Source organism: Cynocephalus volans, chromosome 9 (assembly GCF_027409185.1).
Source record: "Cynocephalus volans isolate mCynVol1 chromosome 9, mCynVol1.pri, whole genome shotgun sequence".
Taxonomy (NCBI): domain Eukaryota; kingdom Metazoa; phylum Chordata; class Mammalia; order Dermoptera; family Cynocephalidae; genus Cynocephalus; species Cynocephalus volans.
In genome coordinates this window covers 105,189,312-105,204,048 of record NC_084468.1, presented here as the reverse complement: position 1 = coordinate 105,204,048, position 14,737 = coordinate 105,189,312, and the positions used below count along the sequence as shown (strand labels likewise).

The 14,737-nt window shown below is 38.0% G+C and overlaps 1 pseudogene; it reads left to right on the top strand.

Annotated features, from left to right (window-relative positions):
• Positions 1 to 13,489: 13,489 nt before the first annotated feature.
• On the top strand, positions 13,490 to 14,188 carry LOC134385591 (nuclear ubiquitous casein and cyclin-dependent kinase substrate 1-like; annotated as a pseudogene).
• The last annotated feature ends 549 nt before the right edge of the window (positions 14,189 to 14,737 follow it).

Here is a 14,737-nt window from a genome sequence, read left to right as displayed (position 1 = left end):
GCCAAGTCTGATGTCAGTGGGTCAGGGAAATATAATCCTCCTCTTGGAAGACCATCCAATATTGGGGAACAATCATAAAACTTACTACAAAACCTTCCTACACAAGTAGATACTAAATTATGATATATTTATTAACAAATCAAAGTAACTTTATATTTAATACTTTTATGCTTAATAGCAATAATAATATTTAATATCTATTGTGTGTTTATTATCTGCCAGGATCAAAGACAAGCAGTTTACATGTATTATTTCATTTCAGATTAAGAGACTGGTATGTAATTACCCCCATTTTAAAGATGAAGTTAGTGAGATAGTGAATTTAACTTGTTCTGCATTGCATAGGCAATAAGTGATGAGGTAGAACTGATTCAAACACTTTGTAAATTGCATCATGCACACTAACAGTAATAATTTGTTAGTTTATAAATGCATTTGAACTAATACTGAAAACCACTTCACTATTTTTTTCTTTTTTCTTTATAATTTGGGATATCTCAAGGCATAGTGACAGAGCTCCCTTGAATAAACTAGCAATCTAGGTCCCGCAAGAGAGCAGCGCACCTGAGAATAAAGATGAAGGGAACGAAGTAGCTGCTTCAAGAGAGCTCAGCAGAACTGGGTTATCCAGCATAGACCCATCCATTTAAACCATGAAATGGCCCAGGGCAAATAAAAGTGTAACTTCTAACAATGGAAAATCATCCTCACATGTGAGGTCTGAGCCTTTAAAACTGAGCAGAGCATATTTTAGTTTCACTAACATTTTAAATATGTTCCTTTGACTTGGGGGAAGAATAAGTAGATGCAAGAGAGGCGAAATGGCATGGTGTTATGGATTAAATGTGTCCTCCAAAAGTTCTCCGGAAAGAGACCTTTGTAATTGTGTTAAGAGGGTGGGAAATCCTGTTATGGTAATTGAAAGATGGGGCCTTTTTTTTTTTTTTTTTTTTTCTTGACCGGCGCTCAGCCAGGGAGTGCACTGGTCATTCTTATATAGGATCCGAACCCGTGGCGGCGGGAGCGTCGCCACGCTGCTAGCGCAGCACGCTACCAAGTGCACCACGGGCTCAGCCCAAGATGGGGCCTTTTAAGAGGTAATTAGATTTTGAGGACTACATCCTAGTGAACGGATTGATCCATTCATGAAGTAATGAGTTGACAATGGTTTAATGGGTGGTCATGGGCATGGTTCTGATGGCTTTATAAGGAGATCGAGTGATCAGGTTAGCTCTCTTGTTCACCCCATTCTTGCCACGTGACACCCTGCATCACTGTAGAATCACCACCAAGAAAAGGCCCTCACTAGAGGTGTTCCCTGGCCTTTGGACTTCCCAGCCTCCAAAAGTATAAGAAATAAATTTTATTTCTTTATAAATCATCTAGTTTCAGACATTTTGGTATAAGCAACAGAAACGGACTATTACATGTGTCTTGATAGTCTTTGGAATTAACACATTAATTTGATTCAGTCAATCAGAAGCTCATTGGCAACTACTAAAATAACCACAACAATCTCAATCTTCTTTTTCAGTTCGAAGAGTCCCCAAAAGGTGTATAACCATCACTCTGGTGCAGCCATCCGTGTCCTTACAGAAGCAGTGTCAGCACCCTGTGTACAGAGTGGTTCTAATACCATCATGGATTAACTCACTGAGCTGATGATGCAATCTGAGAACTGCGTAACTGGTTCTGAAATGCTTGCCATCAGTAAGTCCACAGAGAATTGCTTGGTTTTTACATCTTGCTGGGTTTTGGTCTGCTTAGAATAGCTTAAGGGGCCTTTTCTTTTTTTCCTTTCTACTTTTTTTGTGGGGCTTATTCTGAATGTGGAAAGCAAGTCCGGAAAACTTTCTCACTGACTGTTACCTTTGCCCCAGGCCACTCCAATCTTTTCTGTTCACATAAGATTAAACAAAGCAGGTATTCCCTGGAATCTCTCAGACATTTATCAGGCATTTGAAGCAGAATGTAGAGTGGTCTCACTGCCTACCTTAATTTTCCTTGTGGTTGGAATGGTTCACTCATACAGTAGTTCCCCCTTTTCTGCGGTTTGGCTTTCTGCAGTTTCAGTTATCCATGGTCAACTGTACTCCAAAAATATTAAATGGAAAATTCCAGAAATGAACAATTGATGAGTTTTAAGTTGTATGCCAGTCTGAGTAGCATAGGGAAATCTCACACTGTCCTGCTCCATCTTGTCTGGGATATGAACCATCCCATGTTCATGCTGTATATCCTACCTGTCCCTTAGTCACTTAATAGCCATTTTGGTTATCAGATTGATTGTCATGGTATGGGCATCTTAGTGCTTGTGTTCAAGCAACTGTTATTTTACTTAGTAATGGCCCCAAAGCACAAGAGTAGAGATGCTGGCAATTTGGATGTGCCAAAGAGAAGCCATAAAGTGCTTCCTTTAAGTAAAAGGTAAAAGTTCTATACTTAATAAGAAAAAAAATCACATGCTTAGATTGCTAAGATCTACAGTAAGAATGAATCATCTATCCATGAAATTATGAAAAAGGAAAAAGAAATTCATGTATTGTACATATATGGTTCGGTATTCTACACATTTTCAGCCATCCGCTCCGGATGTTGGGAAGTATGTGGTTAAGGGGGATTGCTATATGATAGGTTTTTTTTTTTTTTTTTTTAATTATTGATGTGCTCTGCTGTTTTTAAATCTGAACCTGTACACAAATGTGCAGATTCAATATTCTTGCTACAAATATAAAACACATACATAAACAACATATTAAATAAACAATAATATAAATAGCTTTATAGTCATCAGGCTTGCTTATCTCTGAGGTGTCAGTGTGCCTTAGTTGCTAAAATTTATAATACTCTCTGAGTCTGTTTAAGCAATATTTTATCATCTAGTCTCATATGCTCCTATATTTGGCATGTCCCCTATTGATTCTTGCTGTTGTTTATTGACTTCCATTTGTTTAAACTCACTGTTGCCAATGAACAGGAGAACACCCAGGAGCTAGAGAGTATTTTACTAATCTTACTTTCCATGATTCAGTCTAAAGCAGGTTAAAAATAATGCTTCCTTCCCTATCCTAAATGATGCTTTTTGTGTGCGCATTCATGATTTTAAATCACTAAGTATCTTAGTCCATTCCCATTCCTCCTGCTATAATAAAATACCTTAGACTGGGTAATTTATAAACTGAAGAAATTTATTGCTTATAGTTCTGGAGGCTGAGAAATTCAAGACGAATGTGCCAGCAGTTCTGGTACTGATAAGAGCTCTCTCTGCTTCCACATTGGTGTCTGCCTGTAGTGTTCTCATGGTGGAAGAGGCAAAGGGATGAATGCTGCATCTTCAAGCCCCTTTTTAAGGGCACTAATCCCATCATGAATCCTGTTGTTTAAATCATCATTGTAGGGTTTAAATTCTAACATATGAATTTGGAGAGGGATACCGACATTCAGACCATCACATGCAGATAAGTATAGATAGTCTTCAGTCATATAAAAAAACTAAAGAACAAAGTAACCTAAGAAAGTCATTCAAAAATGAGTCATCTAAGTCCATAGGAAATACATAAACTATAATTGCTGAACTTTAAAAAAAATCTAACATATATTACTAACAAATCTAAGATTAATTTTTTAAACCTGATCTCTGCAAAGTAAGACAAAATTTTTAAAAATCCTTAAACTATTTTGAATATTTATTTTCTGGAGAAAGATGAAGTCATCAATAAAAGATGGCTTCTAATAAAAGGAATGAAAATCTCTTCTCTGAATATTTTTACTTTCTATGTCAACATTATTTCAGAATGTGAATTGTTGAGTCTTTGACGTTATATAATATTAATTCCTGTGAACAAACATCTTATTTATATAGAAAACTATAACACAGGGGAAGAAATTTTATAACAGTGATAATGTTCAGAGCCAATATTCAGTTTTCATTTTCTGGTGCATTATATCCATTTAAATACATAAAACACCTTGTTTAAATAAACATTAGACCTATATTTGTATGGCTGGGTTCATAAGAGGTGTACAAAATTTGAAACACTTCAGATTTTAAATATTTTGTTCCATTTTAGGCTATACCTCAGATACTGTGATCACTATTGCTATGAAAGAAATACAGATTATTTTTGAAAACAGCATAAAAGAGATTGATTATCAATACTAGGTGAAGGTATAATTTATTGTGCATATAACTAAATGTTACCAAAATATTTATTGTCCATGAAAAATTCTTTGATAAATTTTGTGGACTTCAGCAAGTCACAGGAAATCTTATTGTGTTCCTCTTTCCTCCAAAACACAAAGCCAACTTCACCACATTATAATTTTTTTCTTAGGGTAAAACTTGAGACTCAGAATTATAATCAGGATTGATGGTATTTTATTTTAAAAATTCTCTGACAGTCCTGATCAATCTTAGTAGGTCTAGTTCAGTCCTTACTGAAACTAGATTATGTCCAATTCCCTAAATAAGTGAACTTTAAGAGAAATCTAGTAGAATTTCTAATTTTTGAAAAATATTTCAGTCATCTCCTCATGCAAATAAAATAGACATAGACATGAACAGGTTAGGGGAAGAAGAATGTTCTTGATATACCTAAACAGTATCTTATGAACTAAAGTTTTTATGGCTCATCCTGATAATAATAACTGATAAATTATAATTTTTCCAGTAGAAGATATCTGAGGAGCACTAGAAACAACTAAACCAGAAAAGCTGAAATGGCCTGCAGCAACCCCAGAAAGCAGAAGACAGACTGTTGTAGACAGAGCACACATTCACTAATAGCAGGATGACAAATAGATTACACTTCATGATATTTAGTGACATTAACAGGCATGCATCAGGACTTTGATATTCATCCCCAACTTCCCCATTATTCAAACACATAGATGTACACACACTCACACTCTTGCACTTACACAAATCCAAACAACCTTTCTACAGCCAGGATATTTTTAAGTAAACCATATGAAACAAGATAACTTAGAGATTGTCTGAGCCCACCAGAGCAATTGCTTGTTTACCTTCTCCCCTAAATGTAGGATAAATGTTCCCTAGGTGTCCCCCCAGTATCTTTATTATAGCTTCCTGAAAAAAAATCTGAAACAGACTGCTTTTATAGACTCATATTTTATGACAATGAAACTTAACCCTATTATGGAAATACAGAAGAAGAAGAAATGTTATAGAAATACATTAAACACAGTTGAAGAAATCATACTGAGACTACACTTCTGGAACCAAACCTAAAACACTCTGCTCATTTGACACCACTGAGCACATCTACAGGAAAATGTCTCTCCCTCCAAAAGCTACTCTAGAGAGTTAGAAGAAGCAACTGTTCCATCAGATGCCTAGATATCAATATGGGGGTATGAGAAAAATGAAAAAACCAAGGAAACATGCCACCCCCTAAAGGAATACAATAATTCTCCAGTATCAGACCCACAAGAAAAGAAAATCTATGAAATGTCTGAAAAGGAATTCCAAATAATAACTTGAGGAAACTCAACAAGATACAAGAAAATGCAGAATAATAGCAGATTTCTCAACAGAAATCTTACATGCCAGAAGAGAGTGGGATGATATACACAAAGTGCTGGGAGGAAAAAACTGCAAGCCAAGAATACTTTGCCCAGGAAAGCTATTCTTCAGAAATGAAAGAGAAACAGTGTCATTCCCAGACAAACAAAACTTCAGGAATTCATCAGCACTAGACTGTCCTTACAAGAAATCCTTGAGGGATTCTTATGTTTGGAAACAAAAGAACTGTAACTACCATCATGATAACCCATGAAAGAATAAAACTCAATGGTAGAGTAGATATGCAAATGAGGAGAAAGAAATGATTTCTTATCACTACAAAAAAACCACCAAAAGACAAAGACAAACAGTAAAAGGGAAAGGAACAATATATATATAGCAATTATAATAAAAATTAACAAAATGTCAGGAGTAAGGCAATATATTTTCATAACAACCTTGAATAAAAATGGGTTAAATCCCCCATTTAAAAGATATAGACTGGCTGAAAGGATTAAAAAACAAAGCCCAACTATATACTGCCTACAAGAAACACACTTCACCTGTAAAGACATACATACATAATATGTGAAGGGATGGAAAAATATATTTTATATAAATGGAAATCAAAAACAAGCAAGAGTAGCTATACTTATATCATATAAAACAGACTTTAAACCAAAATCTGTAAAAAGAGAAAAAGAAGGACATAATTTAATGATAACAGGATCTATTCAGCAAAAGGATATAAAAATTTTAAATACATATGTACCCAACATCAGAGCACCCAGATATATAAAGCAAATATTATTGTATCTAAAGGGAGAAATAAAATAAAAAATAAGGGGAGAAATAGACACCAATACAATAATTGTTGGGAACTTCAACACCCCTCTCTCAAAATTGGACAGATCATCTAGATAAAAAGTCAGGATATTCAGGGTCTTTTGTGCTTTCATATGAATTTTATGATTTTTTTTTTTGCTATTTCTGTGAAGAATGTCATTAGTATTTTGAGAAAGATTGCATTGAATCTGTAGATTGCTTTGGGTAGTGTGGTCGTTTTTACAATATTAATTCTTTTTTGTAAGGTTTTTGTCTGATTTTGGTATCAAGGTTATGCTGGTCTAATGGAATGAGTCTGGGAGAATACTCTCTGTTTTGATTTTTTTGGAATAGTTTGAGAATTAGTATCAATTCTTCTTGAAAAGTTTGGTAGAATTCGTTAGTGAAGCTGTCTGGTCCTGGGCTTTTATTTGCTGGGAGACTGCAGATTACTGATTCAACCTCTTTACTCATTATTGGCCTGTTCAGGTTTTCTACTTCTTCTTGGTTCATCTTGGTAATTTGTGTATGTTAAGAAAGTCATCCATTTCCCTACATATTTTCTGATTTGTTGGCGTATTAGTTGCTAATGTTCATAATGGTTTCTAACAGTTCTTTGTATTCCTCATGATAAAAACTGTCAATGAATTAGGTATAGAAGGATAGTATCTCAACATAATAAAGTCCATATATGACAAATTCACAGCTAACATTATACTGAAAGGGGAAAAGTTAAAAGCTTTTCCTCTAAAAACAGGACCAAGACAAGGATGCCCATTCTCACCACTCCTATTTAACATAGTACTGGAAATTCTAGTAAGAGCTATCAGTCAAGACAAATAAATAAAGGGCATCCAAATTGGAAAATACAAAATCAAATTGTCCCTGCTGGCAGGTAATATGATCTTATATATAGAAAAACCTAGACTCCACCAAAAATCTCTTATAACTGATAAACAAATTAGTAAAGTTGCAGGATACAAAATCAACATACAAAAATTAGTAGCATTTCTATACAACAACAGCACAGTAGCTGAAAAGGAAATCAAGAAAGCAATCCCATTTACAATAGCTACGAAGAAAAAAAATATCTAGGAACAAATTTAACTGAGGGGGCAAAAGATGTCTACAATGAAAACTGCAAAACACTGCTGAAAGAAATTAAAAAGGACACACAGGATACACACACAAAAAGTGAAAAGATATTCTGTGTTCATGGATTAGAAGAATTAATATTCTTTGTATTTCTGTGGTATCAGTTGTAATTCCTTTTACTTCATTTCTGATTTTTGATATTTGGGTCTTCTCTCTTTTTTTCTTACTCTAGCTAAAGGCTTGTCAATTTTGTTTCTCTTTTCGAAAAACCAGTTTTTCATTTTGTTGATCTCTTGCATCTTTTTTCAGTGTCTATTTCAGTTAGTTCTGCTCTGATCTTTATAATTTCTTTTTGTCTACTAGTTTGGGGATTGTGGAATATTTCAAAGCTGTGTAGTGTAATGCCCCTAGTTTGGTGCTTTCTGCTCAGGAAAAGTACAGGCCAATATCCCTGATTAATTTGGAAACAAAAATTATAGCAAACAGAATACAGCAGCACATCAAAAAGATTATACACCATGATCAATTAGAATTCATCACAGGTGCAAGGATGGTTCAACATATGCATGTCAATAAATGTGATACACTATGTCAACAAAATAAAGGACAAAAACCATATGACCTCAATAATGCAGAAAAAACTTTGATAAAATTCAGCATTCCTGAGCAGAAAGCATCAAGCTGAGCACATTACACTACCTGAATTTGAAATATACTACAAAGCTATAGTAACCAAAACAGCATAATACTGGTATAAAAACAGACACATGAACCAATGGAACAGAATAGAAAACCCAGAAATAAATCCACATGTCTATAGCTAACTGATCTTTGACAAACATGCCAAGAACATTCACTGGGGAAAGGACAGCCTCTGTAATAGATGGTGTTGGAAAAACTGGATGTCTATATGGCAAAGAAAGAAACTAGACCCCCTCCCTCATCACATACCAATATCAAGTCAAACAGGATTATAGACTTAAATATAATTCCTGAAACTATAAAACTACTAGAAGAAAATGTAGGAGAAATACTTCAAGACATTGGCCTGGGCAGAAATTCTATGGAAAAGGCTTCTAAAGCACAGGCAAAAAAAAAAAAAAAAAAGGAAAAATAGACAAATGGAATTATCCCAAACTAGAAAGCTTCTGCACAGCAAAAGAAACAATCAACAGAGTGAAGAGACAACCAGCTGAATGGGAGAAAATATTTGCAAATTATGAATCTGACATGGGACTAATATCCAGAATATACAAGGAAATTAACTCAATAGCAAAAAACCCCAAATAATCTGATTTTAAAACAGGCAAATGACCTGAATAGACATTTCTCAAAAGAAGACATACAAATGTCATACAGGTATGTGAAAAATGCTCAACATTGCTAATCATCAGGGAAATGCAAATCTAAACCACAATGAGATAGCCAGCATCTCATACCTGTTAGAATGGAAAAAAATAACAAATGTTGGCAAGGATACAGAGAAAGTGGAACTCTTCAACACTGTTGGGGAAATGTAAATTAGTACAATTATGGAAAATTGTATGGAAGCTCCTACTAAAAATAGAACTACCATATTGTATTAGTCCGTTTTGTGTTGCTATGACAGAAATACCTGAACCTGGGTAATTTATAAAGAACAGAGGTTAATTTGGCTTACGATTCTGGGACAGCTGCATCTGGCATGGGCCTCAGGCTGCTTCTACTCATGGCAGAAAGCAGCAGGCAGCTGGCAGCGGGTACAAGCAGATCACATGGAGAGAGGAAGCAAGAGAGACCGAGGAGGTGCCAGGGCCTTTTTAAACAACCAGCTCTCGCAGGAACTAACAGAGTGAGAACTCACTCATGACTCCCCCCTCCACCAGGGAGAGCATTAATCCATTCATGAGGGATCTACCCCCATGACCCAAATTGCCACATTGGAGATCAGATTTCCATGAGTTCTGGGAGGACAATACATCCAAATGCCTTCGTTCTGCCCCTGGCCTCCCAAAACTCATGTACCTCTCACATACAAAGTACAATCATTCCGTCCCAACAGTCCCAAAAGTCTTAGTTTGTTCCAGCACCAACTTAAAAGCCCAAAGTCTCATCAAGACGAAAAGCAAAAGTCCTTCCACCTGTGAACATGTAAAAACAAAACCAAATTTATCTACTTCCAAGATACAATGGTGGAAAAGACATTGGGTACACATTCCCATTCCAAAAGGGAGGAATAGGCCAAAAGAAAGGAGAAACAGGTTCCAAACAAGTCCAAAACCTAGCAGGGCAGACATTAAGTCTTAAAGCTCCCAAATAATCTTTGACTCCAAGTCCTGCATCCTGGGCACAATTGGGCATCTGGACTCCCAAAACCTTGGGCTGTCTCACTCCCACAGCTCTGTCAGGCACAGCCCAGTGGGCTGCACTGGTGCCTATGGCTTTTCCAGGCTGATGTTATATGTTATCAGTGGCCCTGCAGTTCTGGGGTCCTGGTGGCAGCCCCACTGCATTGCCTCTAGTAGACATTTCCCTGGTGGGGGCTCTCTGTGGGGGCTCTGACCCCACTTTCCTGCTCAGCATTGTCCTAGTAGATGGCCTCTGCAGTAGCTCCACCCTTGCAGCAGGTCTCTGCCTGGGTCCCAACGTTTTTCCATACATCCCCTGGAATCTGGGTGGAAGCTGCCATGCCTCCACTGCTCTCACGTCCTGCTGGCCTGCAGACTTAACACAATGTGGATGTCACCGAGGTTTCAGGCTTCTACTCTCCAGAGCTGCAGTACGAACCACACTTGGGGCTGCTCCAGCCAGAGCAGCTGGGATACAGGGAGCAGGTTCCTGAGGGCAGCTGCGCTCCAGATCTGTCTTCAGGGACAACTCAGTCCTTCTAGGCCTCAGGGCCTGTGATGGGTGGGGCACCCTTCCAGAAGTCTCAAATGCCTTTAGAGTTTTTCTCTCTTTGTCTCTGCTATTAGCATCTGGCTGCCTCACCACCGAGCTAATATCTTTAGCAACCAGTTTATCTGCTTCACCCTTGCATTTTTCTCTAGCTCTCCACTTCTCTACCTCATGGCTAGGCTGCAAATTTTCCAAATCTTTACACTCTGCTTCTCTTTAAATTCAGGCTTTATATCATGCCTTTGCTGCCATAACTCAGAGTAAGCTGTTAAAAGTAACCATGCAGCTTCTTAAAGCTTTGCTGCTTAGAAATTTCTTCTGACAAGCATTCTGGTTCACAACTCTTAACTCCCACTTTCCACAAAGTCCAAGGGCATGGACACAATGCAGACAAGTTCCTTGCTATGGTGTAGCAAGGGTGATCTTTTGTCCAATTCCCAGTAAGTTCTGCATGGTCTTTACTGTCCACATTTCTATGAGCATTCTGGTCACAGCCATTTAACCAATCTCTAAAATGTTCCAAACTTTCCCTCATCTTTTTGTCTTCTTCAAAGTCCTCTAAACTCCTTCAATCTTTGCCCATTACCCAGTTCCAAAGTGGCATCCACATTTTCAGGTATCCGTATAGCAACACCCTACTCCTTGGTATCAATTTTCTGTTTTAGTCCATTTTGTGTTGCTATAACAGTAATACCTGAGACTGGGTAATTTATAAGGAAAAGAGATTTATTTGGCTTATGATTCTGGGACAGCTGCATCTGGCATGGGCCTCAGGCTGCTTCTACTCATGATGGAAAGCAGCAGGCAGCCGGCGGCGGGTACAAGCAGATCACATGGTGAGAGGGAGAAGAGAGAGAGGAGGTGCCAGGGTCTTTTTAAACAACCAGCTCTCACAGGAACTAATAGAGTGAGAACTCACTCATGACTCCCCCCTCCCCCAGGGAGAGCATTTATCCATTCATGAGGGATCTGCCCTCATGATCCAAACTGCCACATTGGAAATCAGATTTCCATGAGTTCTGGGAGGACAATACATCCAAACTCCATCACATATGATCCAGCAATCTCACTGCTGGGTATTTACCCAAAGGAAAAGAAATTAACATACTGAAGACATATCTGCATCCCCACATTTTTTGCAGCACTATTCACAATAGCCAAGACAAGGAATCATCCTAGGTGTCCAACAACAGATGAATGGATAAAGAAAAGGTGGTATACATACACAATGGAATACTACTCAACCATAAAAAAGAATGAAATCCTGTCATTCGCAGGATTAAGTGAAATAAGGCAAGCACAGAGAGATAAGTCCTTCATGTTCTCACTCATATATAAGATCCATAAAAAAATTAAGTTGAAGTAGAGATTAGAACTGTGGTTGTTAGAGGCTGGGATGGGGAGGGAGGGAAAGTTAGAAGTTAATGGGCAAAAAATTACAGCTAGATACAAAAAAATTAGTTCTATTGGTGTGCAGTAGTGTTTAGGCATCTATAATTAACAATAATTTATTGTATGTTCTCAAATGACCAGAACAGAGGGACTCATATGTTCTCATCACAAAGAAATGATGAATATGGTAACTACCTTGATTTGATCACTACACATTGTATACATGTATTGAAATATAAATCTGTATCCCATAAATAGGTATAATCAATACGTCTCAATTAAAAAGTAAATTCCTTTAAAAAAGGATTCATAACAACTTTATGAAATATCTCATGTACTATTCATCTCATTTTATTGATGGTTTTAAAAAGTTCAGAGAGGTTAAGAGAAGCTCCTAGGGTTTTTAAATTAATCATGAATAGAACTAGAACTAGGGTCCGGGTCATCTAATAGTCTAGATAAAAATCCAAATTGATCACATGATATCTTGTATTTGCATTTATATTGACAAAATGGGTAATTGTCAAAACATTAAGAGAAGAGCTAAAACTAAAATTAATATTTAACCGTTTTTTTCAATATGTGTCATATTGTGCGTGGGGAAGAGGAGGATTAATAAATATATTCCCTTACCTTTCATAAAAGCATTCAGGAAAGAGAGATCACAGAAGTTCCAACTGTAATGGAAACCAAAATTAATCATCTAAAAGCTTTCATATTGCAAAAGGGATCTTTAACTTACATGGGTGGGATGTTGAAACAGAAAGAAACTTGTCACTCATCCCTCAGGGAATCCCCTTAGCTAAGGTCTCCAGGGCTCAGTACCTAGGAAGCTTGAGGCAGCTGCCACCACCACCCCTTGCCATACTCTGGAGGGGTATGTGCTTTTGGAATTTGCCAAAACCATATAGCATCTAATATCTCCCATAAGCACATTTCTGTCTCCATCCACCCATCCTGGAACCAAACTTTTCTGTGAAGTAATACAGCTAGGGCTGAAAGTAGAACAGGCTGTGCAGGGGCTTCCTAGGACAGTGGAATTGCAGTAGAAAAGGGCGGGACCAGAAGAGCCAAGAGAACAGCATTTCTGGGGATTTGTGGTTTTTCTAGAAAGCATGTTTAATAAACTGCTGCAAACTATCCTTGATCTATGGAACCATGTATTCCAACTATGAGAGAAGGTATTGGTTACTGATTCAGAGTGTATATCACATCCTGCATGATAGAAACCCAGCCTCTCAGGATTTTTCACAGCTGGTGAAGTAACTGATCCTTGTAAGGTCATGTTCTTCTAGGTGATGTGAGGCATCATGAGGCCGGTCAATCTTATGGCCTGGAGACTATTGCATCACTTCTTTTTCTGTAAAACAAGTTCCATCATCGGTAGCAATGATATGTAAAATATCAGGACAGAGAGTAAGAGCTCAGCAAAGGCAAAGAATGTGAAACTGGGAGAAGCGTAATAGAGGGAAGTCCATATTCAAAAATAATTGTCTCTTTCGTGAGGACAATTCTCTGCCCCTTCCATGAAGAAAGGGAAAGAATACTATTACAATTTTACCAGAAATCTTATTCATCCATTTTGAAGAGACAGGGGAACGGGGGCGCTCGTCTGATCCAAGGGCCCTGAACCGAGGAGTGGTGGAGTTTGGGAAGCAGCAGCTCGGGGTTCGGCAGCAGCAGCCCCGTGGGCAGAAGTTCTGGGGAGGGGGCGCTGAGTGCGGGCGGGACGTCCTGCTCTTTGGCTTCTCACTCGGTCCTGCTTCAACAGTGCACATGTCTCGGCCTGTCAGAAATAGGAAGGTCGTTGATTACTCACAGTTTCAGGAATCTGATGATGCTGATGAAGATTATGAAAGAGATTTGGGGCCTCCTGCTAAGAAAATTCCATCACCTCCCCGAGAAGCTAAAGATACGAGGCGATCTGGAAAGAGTTCACAGGAGGACAGTGAGGATTCAAGAGAAAGACGAGACGACGAAGAAGGCTGATTCTCACTTAGCACAGGACAGCGGGGATGAAAAAGATCATAAAAATGAGCACCGGCAACGGCAGGCAGCATCTAGAGCAACTTCTGCACAGAGCGAGATGCTCACGGCAGGTGTGGGCAGCGAGGGAGAGCAAGAGGAGGAGGCACCGCTCCAGGAGAAGGACGGCGGCAGCCATCAAGGCCTCCTAATGGAACATGGTGACGATCGTGACTATGGCAGTTCCAAAAAGAAACACAGAAAGATGGTTAAGACGTCCAAACCTGACAGAAAAGAAATGCCCAAGCCAAGGCTAAAGGCCACAGTGACACCAAGTCCAGTGAAAGGCAAAGGGAAAGTGGGTCGCCCCATAGTTTCAAAGGCATCAAAGGAAAAGACCCCTCTCCCAAAGAAGAAGACGAGAAAACAGAAAGCCCCCCAGAAAAGAAAACATCTGCAAGGCCCCCACCCGAGAAATCTGAAGATGAAGCCCAGCTTGGGGAGGATTAAAAGTGCTGATGGTTTGAGGAGAGATTTTATTAATAAAAGAAAAAAAAGAAGGGAAAAAAGAGAACTTAAGATAGAACATGGTTTTTTGGCTATGGCTTGACTCATGGGCTTTCAGTATATTCTTCCATTTGTTGAAAATAACGTTCTCTCTCTCATTTAAAGAAAACCATTGTATGTTTAAGTGTTTAAGTTACATTTTTGTTGGTCTTCTCTTTGCCACTATCCCCACCCCCCACTCACGAAAGTCATGTCAAATGAATCCCTAGATTGACTGCTTCATCTTTTTATTTTTAATGGAAGGTGTACACAGTTGTAAAGCAATAAGATTTGAGATTAACACTGGAAATTTTGCTTTTTGCTAACAATACTTTCTAGGTTTTAGTTAAAAATGAATGCTTCTTTCTCTACCAGGACATTAAAAAATTTAACTGTCATCTAATATGAGTTTATATTGTCTATATAAATGTCTAAAAAATATCAAGACTTTAAATTTCCACTGATGAGGCAGGTAGGAGATAAAGATGAATTCTGAATTATTAAAATCTGAAA